Source organism: Papilio machaon, chromosome Z, assembly GCF_912999745.1.
Source record: "Papilio machaon chromosome Z, ilPapMach1.1, whole genome shotgun sequence".
Taxonomy (NCBI): domain Eukaryota; kingdom Metazoa; phylum Arthropoda; class Insecta; order Lepidoptera; family Papilionidae; genus Papilio; species Papilio machaon.
Window position 1 is genome coordinate 8,755,074 of NC_060016.1, and position 13,128 is coordinate 8,768,201.

The following is a 13,128-nucleotide window of genomic DNA, read 5'->3' on the forward strand; positions in this document are numbered from 1 at the left end:
TAAGAGCTAGTAGGCCAAGTAATCAATGTCATATTACGGGACTGAGAAGTATGTGATTCTATTCTATTAACTTTCAATATTCCATGGCATCCTATCTTAGCGCTTGGCACAGACGTAATTGATAATTAATAAAGTTATAATTGTGTAAAAAGATCGATTCATGAAGAAAGTAACACGTTTCATACTATTAAGATTAATCTTATATATATAAAAGAAAGTCGTGTTAGTTACACTATTTATAACTCAAGAACGGCTGAATCGATTTGACTGAAAATTGGTGGGCAGGTAGCTTAAAACCAGGAAAAGGACATAGGATAGTTTTTACCCCGTTTACTATTTTTTTTTTATTTCGCGCGGACGGAGTCGCGGGAAAAAGCTAGTTTCTAATAAAGGTAATTTGCCAGGCAAATTGGATACTAAACTTACACGAACTTAACTACTTAAACTAATGGTGGGTACATGTTCGATAAATTTCCTCGACCTCGACCAAGTACGAACTTGTGTAACATGCAGGTCTCTGCTACAGTTATATTTTAATTATTGAATAATGTAAGGCATGGCGATATGACTGCAGTGGAGTTCTTAGGTTAGAATCTACTGCAAATGTATTTCTAAAATCAACGGAACATAATCACTAACAAAGTATGAGTGTGGAGCGGTACGTCGGTAGAGGTAGGCCTAGGAAGAGATGGATGAATTGCGTGAAGGGACATGATCAAGAAGGAGGTGACAATAGAGATAACGATAGACAAATTAATTTGGAGGTCAAAAACCTAGTGCGCCGACCCTATGTATATGGAACAAGGTCAAAGAAATGATGATAATCATTAACAAATTCAAAACATCTGAAGAAGCTACATTTTTACCTTATTTAGCAAAGGCGTAACATATTGTATTGAAGAATTAATCTATGTTGAACTAGACTAATACCTGCTTACGCGAACTGTGACCTTGGGAAAAAAATAATCTGCACTTTACCATACTAAGCCATTATTAACACTTTTTTTACATATTCTCTATTCGCATTTAAACAAACGAACCATTATCACATAGATACGTTTTGTAATAATGATATGGTAGCAATTTATATTTATCATTCACATTATTGTAAAAATAATTGTATTAATATTATAAATTACGCTTTTTTGTTTTTTTATTCCGCGCGGACAGTGTCGCGGGCGACAGCTTGTCTTTAAATAATAAACTAAAATTGACCAAAATCAATACAACAAAATCTATGTTTGCATTTGCTGTTAGTTTGATTTTTCTCGAATGGTCTGTATTTAATCTGATATTTTTATGTACTTACCGAATTAACGCTTTTTCTTATAAATTGTACCACTATATACGTACTGTCACGGCCAATCTCGTTAGCTAACATCATTCACTATACTCATGGGATACGAATCGTCTTTGTAATTGTTTACGTTTACATTTACTTTTAGCTGTCGCCCACGACTCCGTCATACGAGTATGTGTTCTTCCAGACTATGTTCAACGTCTATGCCGAATTACAGCGAGATCCATGCAGTCGTTCTGGTGATACCTTCTAATAAACATCAATCCACACGTCCAAACATTCGCATTTATAATATTAGAAAGATGAGATGTAATAACAGTTTTATACATTTAATTTTTAAACATAAAAAAATCCTTCTTTACAAGATGTCAGTACATTTTTTTTTAATTTAACGCTATAGTAAAAGACTTCTTATTACTAAATACACTAATAACACAACAATTTCTCTGATCGTAGGTAAAAAGTCCATACTATTTTTATTATAAAGATTTGATTGTTTGTTTGTTTGCATAATTTGAATAGGCTCCGATACTGCTGAACAAATTTGAAAAATTACGAGTACATTACTGACGGCAAGCTACAGTATCTCCGGTTGACAAAAGTTATAATTATTACTAGATTTTTTTTAATTCCGCACCCGCAACTGTTAGTATTAGATAAATTTTCACCTCAGATCTAAGATTTACTATAACTTAAAATGCAGACAAAGATTGCAGTGTTTACATAACCTAAGAATTCGATGTTTATGTATAGGGGTCGAAGTTTAACATCAAATGATCCGCTTACTGGCAACGTCCTCATAAAAAAGTATTATATATTCATTCTGTTAATTAAGAATGGCAGTGAAAGTTAAATGAACAGAGGAAACTGACCGCTACGTCGATACAGAATAACAATTCAACACGTGTTCTCGTAATATGAAATGGAAAAATTTTGCACGACCAATGAATGTCATCGAAATATGACGTCATCTCACTCAAAGTGGCATTCTAATGAAGCGCGATTATCTAACAACGGAAGTGGCAGGTTCGACGTTGCCGTGCGACGAACTGCGAACTGTCGAAAGTGCGATCCTGCGCGTATCGTGAACGCGATTCCCATAATAAGTGCCTGCATAGACATTTAAGTTAGCAGCGTGTAGGTTCAAAAAACCGGTTACATCGACATCGAAGGGACTGGTAATATTCAGTCATATTACCAAAGAGACTTTACAATTGATATTTAATATTTTTTCAATTGTTCAGTGCTGATTTTAAGATTATGAGGTTCTAATGTATATATTCTCAAGATCTAACGAAATGAAAAATAAAAAATCGATACTAGGTAGAGCGGATTTGCTATCTTTCATTACTTCAGGGGTCAATACGACAACCTCCATATGTCGAACCGCAAAGAATATTGTTGAAAATACGTTTTTGCTCATAATTTGATATAATTAGACCCTATTTTTACTCAACACTTGCACATTCTCCTGACGTTTATATTTTTATTTTTATCTGGACATCACTAATCTTGGCCATATAGCTTGACTGCGTCGATTTTATAGTGGGTTCGTAGACTTCGTGTACTGAGCATTAACAAATGCGCATCAACTCATACAAATGATACGAACAAAAACCGAGAATCACATCAATTGTAAATCAATAGACATTCAAGTGTACAAACAGTTTTTTATCAATCAATCAATTTACTCTTGCTCAATGCAATGTTGATGTCAGCTCTATAATAAGTAAGATGACCGTATGCATAAATACCTCTAAATAGCGTCTTTACACGCAATCCTTATTTTTATCGCTGCCGATTCTAACCGCATACATGGTCAACAATTCCACGTTATTACGTCTAATAGTGGGCCTAGCATGAACATTTGTGACAATCGCTGTCGTATCGTTATGATGATTGTCACAAATATTCATGCTAGGCCCCCTGTCCCTGTACTCAAAATCGAACATGTCATGTTTGTGGAAGAAACTGGAACTTTCTATGACAGTAAATTTCTATCTGCCACATTTTAGAGTGAGTGTCCACTGCCAAAAGACTTCTACCAAAATATATGTTTTTTTTATTTTTAAAAACTGTTTCTGTCTTCCTCTGGGATATGTTATTATGCTTTCTTATTTACATACTAGCTGTTGTCCGCTACCTCATCCGTGCGAAATTAAAAAAAAACTTAATAATTAGCCTATGTTTTCTTCCAGACTATGTTCTACATCTATGCCAAATTTCATCAAGATCCGTTGAACCGTTCCGGATATACCTTCAAACAAACATTCATACAACTAAACATTCGCATTTAGAATAAAGTATTCATTTTGTTAGTAAAGTAATCAATAAAAAGTCAAAATTTTGTTAATGTCACAACACAACATAATGTAAAGTACCACGGCAACTGTTACATTCATTTCTGATTTACTTGGAATCCTTTCTTAACGGTTGTCCAGATGTAATGAGAAATAATTATACCAAATTTGGAGATAATCGGATTTACAGTTTTCGAGAAATTTCAACAAACGAGTCAGTGACTGATAAATAGCTTAATTGTGTACGTAGAAGATTTACGTTATCGAAAACACACGTTTTAAATACTTTAATAAAAGTCCATTGAGGTTGACGCTCATCTAAATAGAGACGGTACGTTGAATCCAGAACGGCGTGTACTAGTGACCTTTTCTGGCGGAAGTTACGCGCAATAAATAGTCACTCCCATTTAAATTGCTCCAAATAAACTGTAAGCTTTAATTATTTAAATTTGATATAGCATCTTTTCATCATCTCATTGTCTTTATCTCACTCACGTAGGGCCGACATTACTAGAGTGGAATAAGGCGTCACCAGGTTTTTGTCAATTTTAGTCCGCCTTCCCCTCCTACCCTTTTCTTATTAGAAAAGGATGGGAAGGGGCAGGATGGAGATCAGGACGCATAGAAAAGGAAAAGGTTCTCTTTCTGTGCATCATCTTCCCCGTCCATTCAAGGTATAAGGGATGTTTAGGAAGGGGAAAAATGCTTTTTCTCTTCTATTGATTACAGAAAGGCAATGCATCTGCAAATGCGAATGTAGATGTCCTTTGTCTGCGGTCGCTTCGCTATTTCAGCGAATTAGGTAGCCGTTTGCTCATTGCCATCTCATAATATAAAAAAATAAGTTTATTTCTAATCTAAAGTAGCATATTTCTGATTCGAATTCAGTTCAAAAGTTGCTACACGAGACTTTCTACAGATAAAAAACTTATCTTTGTTCTATCATGAATCAATCTCTAGGTCTTTTTTTTATTCTTCAAGCCATAGTAAAAACTAGATTCAGTTTATCAAAGTTGCAAGACATTGCAATGTCTGGAAAGTTAGTTCTCAACTTTCTTCACTCTATTTTTATAGCGTAATACAAATATTTTATTTTTTACGATCATTGTTAACATTGTTTACTTTGACATGTATGTCTTGTAACGTCACATACAATCGAAAAAAGAACCCGTCTTAACACATCTCATAAGAGATGTAAATCATTTCTTCGGATGAGTCGAAATGACAAATGATAATCCAAACCAAAAGTTTTATTAAAATTCAAGAAAAATATTGTTGTAGATTTTTTCCACATTGCCTTCCTGTAATCAATAGAACCGGGACGCATAAAAAGAGCATTTTCCCCCTTCCTACACATGACACCTTCTCCTCATCTCTTTTTAAAATGAAAATAATGGGAAGGAAAAGAAGACTGTAACTGTAACGTTTACAATTATACGAAAAATTACAAGGTTTCACTCCATGTAAATTTTTCGTATAATTTCGTATGGTCCCTATTTTCTACCTATTTTACAAACATTAAATCATACTAGCTGAGAAGATGTAAATGTGTCTTTGGCGTCCCCAACCGCTGACTCACTCTTGCATCATACGTTTATATATATACTAGTTGTCGCCCGACGCCGTCCGCGTAGCCTATGTATTCTTCCTACAATAATCTTCTTCTGTGACAAATTTCAAGATCGGTTGAGCCATTCTGGAGATACCTTTAAACAAACATCCATCCATCCATACAAATATTCGCATTTATAATATTAGTAAGACTTGTCTCTTGTAATATTCATTTACAAGACATAACATAGATATTAGAAATTTTTAATACATCATAAAAGTTAAATAAATTCAAGTTTTATGTTGCAATTGCCAAAGTTTAAAATATTCTTGTCTCTAAAAACATTGCAGAATACGGCAATTAAAATATCTTGTAAATTATCTCTGGTTATAAACCGCGACGTAACTAACAATATAACCTAAAATAATAATAATAATATTGTGAAGTAATATCACGATATGTGTGAATATTAGCATAATTATAATACAGATTATAATCATATTGCACTTAATGACGTAAATAGATGAGTTTCGAAAACAGCGGGAAGCACGGAACCGCGCACAGATAAGATATTAGTAAAATTAATTCTGAGGCCATGGATTTCGCATATTGCACAACACCGGTCTCGGGTCTCGGGGCACCGCGGCAAAGGATTACGCAATTTTGTTAAAATTAGAATAGAATACAATCTAATGACCGGGGAAGCTGGCCCTTGCAGTAGGGCTGGCACAAATACAAACAACGATTGCAAATAAACACAACGCGACTATTACCCATACCATGAACAATTTCATATGTTTCCTCTCCTATAACTTCTCAAACACGCCTTATGTTCTAAACAATTTCATCGAGGTTTCGTTCTATTTAACCTTTGCAGTGTATTCTACATCTTCGGTTTTTTAAATAAACCCTTGGTCAACTATTTAGTACGCATGAGTTATTAAAATTCAACGTAGGAACAATTATGTAGTGGAAAGACAAGGGAGGATCGTGATCGCAACTACACACGACCGGGGTCGCAGGAGTTCAAGTGCTGGCTCCAAGTCGGCATCACGATCTGACTTATGCTGGTTTCACACGAGGGCAGAACAGTTGACCAGTGCAGTATTCTTATGGTTTGTCAAAATAATACTGTACTGACAAGTACGTTCAAACACTGGACAGTCCCACTGCACTAACTTATCTGTTGTCACCTCTGTTGTCTTCTGTTGTAACATCATTAGGCGCTTGGTACGACTTTCAAATGGTAGGGAGACTAATTTATCCAAAGCCTAGATATTGTTGTTATAACTATGACATTTATCAAAGTCTGCAAAGCACTCACACATTTTTACTGTCATAACAAACAACCAAACTTATGTATGTCTGTCCACAAAGCCGCGTTTATTCCAAGAATCATAGGAACGGTCGAATCGATTTTGTCTGGATGGAAGGTAGCTATGGCTATTTCAAAATCCTGCGCTGACGATTTCGAGGGCGACCCCTAATAATAATAATAAGAATAATTTCATCATGAGCTCATCAAGATATAATATTACATTCGATTCCTCACCACATTTATCTTCTTTATTTTTTGTATTAAAACACAATATCATGTTGTGTCAACGAACAACTTATTTACACCATATTTTAAAGTGCTTAATACCCGAGAACTAAACGTAGTTACTTAATAAATAACTGATGTACTTACATAATATGTAAACACTCCGATTAGATCATATGTTTATTCGATTAAAAGGTTCAAGGATTTGATTGTTCACAATACACTGACGTATGTATGTACAAACTGTGTTTTTTTTTATATTACACTAGCTTTTACCCGCGACTCCGTCCGCGCGGAGTAAAAAATAGAAAACGGGGTAAAAATTATCCTATGTCCTTTTCCTGGTTCTAAGCTACCTGCCCACCAATTTTCAGTCAAATCGATTCAGCCGTTCTTGAGTTATAAATAGTGTAACTAACACGACTTTCTTTTATATATATAGATGCGTACTTCAAAACTATATATCACGCATAATATTAAGTTCCTTATTTATAAGATTGTCGAGTTAAATCGAATTTTAATTTATTTTTTGGATATCACTCTGTATCTCTCTCTCTCCGCTCTGCAGCTCGTATCTCACAAGGTAGTGGAGTCAGCTATCCTAGTCTCTTCCACTTTGCTCTGTTCTCGACAACTTCGTCTGAGACTTGCCACTCACTCATTTTTGTTAGCACTACATCTTTCCATCTAGTTTTGGGTCTGCCTCAGGATCTGCGACTCGGAAGGGAAAGTTGTGAAAATTTGTTTTTGGATATATTACATACACAAGTAGACATATAGTTATATACACTAGTAGACTGCAAAGTATGTAAAATTTACGGTAGATAAACCCAACCGATTTCTCTCTGGAAACTAACAAGCGATGCAATAATAATGTTCCTTTTCAAAAATTATCTAAACCTCAGCGCGTAGTTAATAAATGAAACAAAAAAGAACTCTTATTATTTTCTACTTTACCCGTGTCCCCAATCTAAGATGTAATGAATCGTAGCAATGAGAGACAGTCGGGCGACCAGCATTTAGGTCATTCACCCCGCTCATTTCCCGATCAGAAACTTGGGAATGCTACTACTTGCAACTTTGTGGTGGATCATTTTTCAAACCCCCACCGTATTCGATTTATATTAAAAGTTATAATTATATATAACTTTTCAATAACGACTTCTTCGATATTAAATTTCAATAAAGTTAAAATTTCATAAAATATTGTAAATTGTGATTCGTACCATTTGATGTTGTAACTATCACCTATAAGTTTAATAGGGCGTTGTATATATTTTCCAGCTGTGAACACTTATAACGTAATATTAATATGCTACTTTACGAATGGACGCCAAAATGTCGTAACGTTTGGACCGTTAACCTTTTATTTAATGCCTATTGTCCGACGATACACACAACCACGATATTCTCAAGGCTTCTAACACTCAACGTTTAATAATAAAACTTATCTTTTGTCTAAAGTAAGAAAGTATTTGTTCAGATATCAATCCATATCAGAACACTAAAGTGTTAGAGTTGAGTAGCAATCAAATAGGTGTTATCGTGGGTCCTCAATTTTAATTATCGGAATACATTGCAAATAAAAAATATTTCGTTGAAATTCCTCTAATAAGTCATCGACATCTAATTGTACTTCATCATCATCCCACTGAGAGGCTCGGAGCCAACCCTACGATAAGGGTGACTAGGATATAGGAAATAACGGAGGCCCAATGCGGGTTGGTTGACTTGACATATCATTTAATTTCTTCTCATATATGTGCAGCTTGCATCACGATGTTTTCCTACATTGTAAGAACATCGGATAAATGTACATATGTCAATCGAAAAATACATAGGTACATGTGGGGATTCGAACCCAGGACCCGCAGATTGCTAGTCAACTGCTTAACCCCCGATCTATCGATGTTCCGTTGCACTTATATCACCGGTTTTTTTTTAATCTTGACAAGTTTTTATTATACTGTGACTTAAATTCTGTTCGAAAATTTAAAGGATCGTTTTTGTCTAAATCTCAGCAACACTGTAAATTAAATGTGTGATATGAATCTATAAATTATTTATAATAAAATTGCTATTTTCTTTTCAATAACACTTAGTATTAAAATAGTTAAATTATTCCCATATTATAAAAAAACAAGGAAGCAAAACCGCTATTAGAGGATGCGCTAACGTCTACAAAAACTTGATCAAAACCAGTACATCATAAATTACATTGAATCTACAACCTATAATAATATCATACTAATAATGCATACAAATGGTATAAAAAGTTTCATTTATAACTAGCTGTCGTCCGCGGCTCCGTCCGCGCGGTGTTAAAAAAATCTTAATTAGTTGCCTACATATTCTTTCAAACTATGTTCTACATCTATGCCAAATTTCAGCGAGATCCATTGAACTGTTCTGGAAATACTTTCTAACAAACATCCATTCATCAAATCATTTATCTATTGATCTAAATTTCGCATTTATAATAATAGTAAGATCAAATAACAAAACTAAGTTAGCATATAAATAAACAATAACACGCAAATTGTTTTCTAAAATTTATTCAAATATCTCAATCTCTTGAAATACTTTAATTTATTTATGTTCTATTATTTAAGGAAAAAAAAATAGCTTGTAAATCAATTACAAAAAACAATTCGTTTGTTTCGACACAATTACGATGAACTTACCTTGTAATATTTGTCACGAGTATGCAGATCTGAGACTTCTAAGAATTCGCCACAACAAGGTTTCATTGTGTCACAATTAATTCACATACAATACAGTAGTACATTTTTATATTTAAACATCGTTGATCGAGTTAAGAAGTCACTTTTAATATGAATGTTAATTTAATAAAAATGCTATAAATGTATCAGATTTTAATATTTACTCAATAACGAAATGAACAGCATGTTAAATATGTTTTGTAAAGGTTGACTACTTTATTTAGATAATAAAAAAGTGGGGTACCCAACATTTTTAACAAACTGTTTTAGTTTGATTTTTTTATACCATCATGACAGACGATGTTTTTTAATAGGTCACTTATTATTTTAGCATATGTGTGTACGTGATGAAGATATGGAACTGTTTTAGAAAATCTTTACCTCTGTCTACTGCTTTTTGTTCAAAAACATTTTTTACTTAGATATTTAAAATCGCAATATTTAAGACTAACTTTTTTCTAACACACCATCTTTGAAGAGTTTATACCAACAAAGTTTATAAAACTTATTGCATTCATTTCACCTTTGTTGCAATATTCATATTAATCAATCATAAAGATAATTGCTACACGCTTATCAAAAGGCGTGAAGGTGCTCAACGCTTTACAACGCTAGTCTAAAATCAGTTCGCGTCTGAAACACACATCTACTACGAAAAATATAAAAACCGGCTCCGCAATTATAAACCGACTTCAAAAAGGAAAAGGTCCTGTATTATTTTTTGTTATTAAATAAAATTAATTTCAGTTTTCTATTTATATTTAGTGGTACAATGTGATATATACATTATATAATATTAATAAATTTCATTTAATCGATTGTGATAAAAGTGTTAATAAAATGATCGAATTGGTAAAAGTGAAGGATAATTTACGTGTCAATGGGACTGTAAGGGATATTGGTGCGGAGACATTTGTGTGCAGGGTTCAATATCTGAACGATTTGGACCCATTTACTGAATACAATGTACGGGAACCGACAAGACCTTTATATCATACGTTTAACACAACAATACCGCTGTCGTATCAAATTGCGGCAGTACATCGACTACTACAAGCACCCCATCGGGTAAGTTTCAACTACCTTACATTTTTATTTACGTTCAATATATACTTTAAAGTTTTACTAAAGCTGAGAGCATATTTCGCAAACGCATTCATTAATTAATTGATAATTGAAGTCACAGTTAATAGTTCTAAAACTAGTGTCCAGAATTGATTGAACATTGATCTAAATGTTCATTTGCCTTTACACAAAGAAATTACATCGTTAATATTTAAGGAAAGAAATCGATACTAAAGTATGATTAAGTATCTAGTAAATGAAACCGAATGCAACAATAGTTTTCTAATCTGTTAAATATGATAAAATTTAGTCTTTTTTGTATTTTACAATTCACTTAAAAATTTACTATTTGGATCTATTTTTTCTTAAAGAACAAAAGGTTTATAATCTCTGGCTATTTTAATAAATTTAAAGGTTACTTTATTTTATTTTCAATACGTAGAAAATGTTTGTATGTGTTCTATATACATGTTTGTATATAAAACTGCATTAATGTAGTTGTTGTAAATAACACGGCTTACTCACCGTGGTATTTGGCTAAAATTATCTGCGCTAAATATTTGTGCTGAGCTCAGGTGAGCATCAGCCATTTCTGTTTCCGGGCTATAAGGCAAAAAATGCCATACAAATTTAATTTATAAAAAGAATTTTGCCCTTCTTTCTTTAACTCGTATATTTACTTTTTAAAACAATTTAAAAGAAAAAAGACTTTAATTTTTTAGCCCATAGATGTCACTACGTGACTTCTTGTTTTCATCTAATGAACTCTTGTAATCTTGACAAAAAAATTAACTTTATTCTTGCATAAATTCAATCTTATTTTTGGTTTCAGTTTTATAAAAAAAATCTATCCGAGTCCAGCCGAACATTACTTTAGCTATTGCATTTCGTTAAAAAAATCAATACTACGTTCAATGTATCCGATTATTTATCTTATCTCTTTGTCGTCATTTTGTTTACGTACAGAATTAAAACGAACAAATGTTCGATTCCTAATTATTGCATTTTTTTTTAAATCATACCACAGAAGTTGTCATTAACAAACACACAAAGCGAGAAGAGCCTTTTAATAGACATCGACCGACATGGCATACTAAGTCTAGTAAGATTTTTAATTTTCAAAGTTCATAATTCATCGGTAACATATTTAATACTCATTGCTTATGCATATGAAAATACTAAATTCGATCACAAACTATAGACTGCATACAGAGTTATATAGAGGGGGTCAAGACCACCCTTTACTCTTTCCCACGCGGTGTGATCACGACATGCACAAATTTTGCTTCAGGTTACAGGATGCAGATGGGCCGCTTCCGCGTCTAATGACAGGCCTAAACCGGAGAAAGTTTCTTGTTAAATAGCATATTTTTTCTTAGATAGAGACGTTAAAACTTCTGTACTACAGAAAATATCGAATTCTATATTTTAAAAAATCATTTAAATGTCAAAACACTTATTTTTACTGTTTACTATCTCTGTTTTTTTTTTTAAAAAGAAAATGAGCAAGATGACAAATTGACTTTACTCATATGTTTCGATAGTGAAAACCTACCCTTAATTTTATAAGATATATTAGTTATTTAGGAATTTCTTTTTTTCATTTAATCCCAGATATTTCTGTGTCAGTCATAATTTCAAGTTTTCATGCGACCTCGCAGTGTCATTGACTTTACTACCGTTTTTTTTCACATGAGATTAGTTATATTAAAATCAGTCGTAACCTTTGTCAGTACCGGAAATGAATTTACGCACGCAAATTTTAATTAAATAGTGGAATAATTGCTATCGTAAACATTATTTTGTTGTTACTATTATAAATAACCTAGTTTAAGTGATCTTTCCAAAGATTTATGCTATGAATGAAATTATATAATTAAAACAGTTTATCAGGTCTTTAACATGCATGTCAATGATTAACTAGTTTTATTTATATATCTTAATGAAAAGTTATCAAAGTAATATTGTCTTACATTCATGTAAAATGTTAACATTCAATGATATTGTTTTCGAAAACTTTTATAAAAAAAAATTAAAAATGTTTTTGTAAGAATTATCACTCTTTTTTGAAACACGCATTTCACGAAAACAAGTAGTTATAATAGAAAACCAACTGTAATATCGACAGTCAAGGATTTAAATAAAAATCAACACACTTTTATACCAAGCTAAGTGTTTTAAGATAAGTGATTTTTTTGTTTGTATTACGACGAAGTTGTGCGCTGTACTTGGGGAAAAATTCAAGGTAACATCAGTTAGTCACTAAAGTTGTTTACGTATACCTGCACAATGAATATAAGTACAATAAGGAACATAAAGGAATACTGAAAGTATGAATGGATTGTGTCAAAGAAGGTATGCATAAGATAGGATTAAATTCAGATATGACTGATTGAGATGTATGAAAGAGTATGCTGTGCCGACCCAGGGTAAGGAAAATAGAAAAATAAATTAAAAGGAAAGTATTGTAATTCTGGAAATTCTGAACACGTTTTGGTTTAACTAATAACGTGTCAGTTCCACGTCGGTTTGAACAGCATTTCAACAATATCAAAAACTGTACAAACTTATATTTTAAACTTTACCATCGTCATTTTTTCAACAGTGTAAACTTACGGTTAAATTGTAATAATTCGGGACTATTT

At 32.8% G+C, this 13,128-nt stretch overlaps 1 protein-coding gene across 2 annotated transcripts in view; it reads left to right on the plus strand.

The window, feature by feature from the left end:
* The window catches only part of LOC106717236, a 50,364-nt gene that overhangs the window by 26,272 nt on the left and 10,964 nt on the right, over window positions 1-13,128 (plus strand). The window lies entirely within an intron of this gene.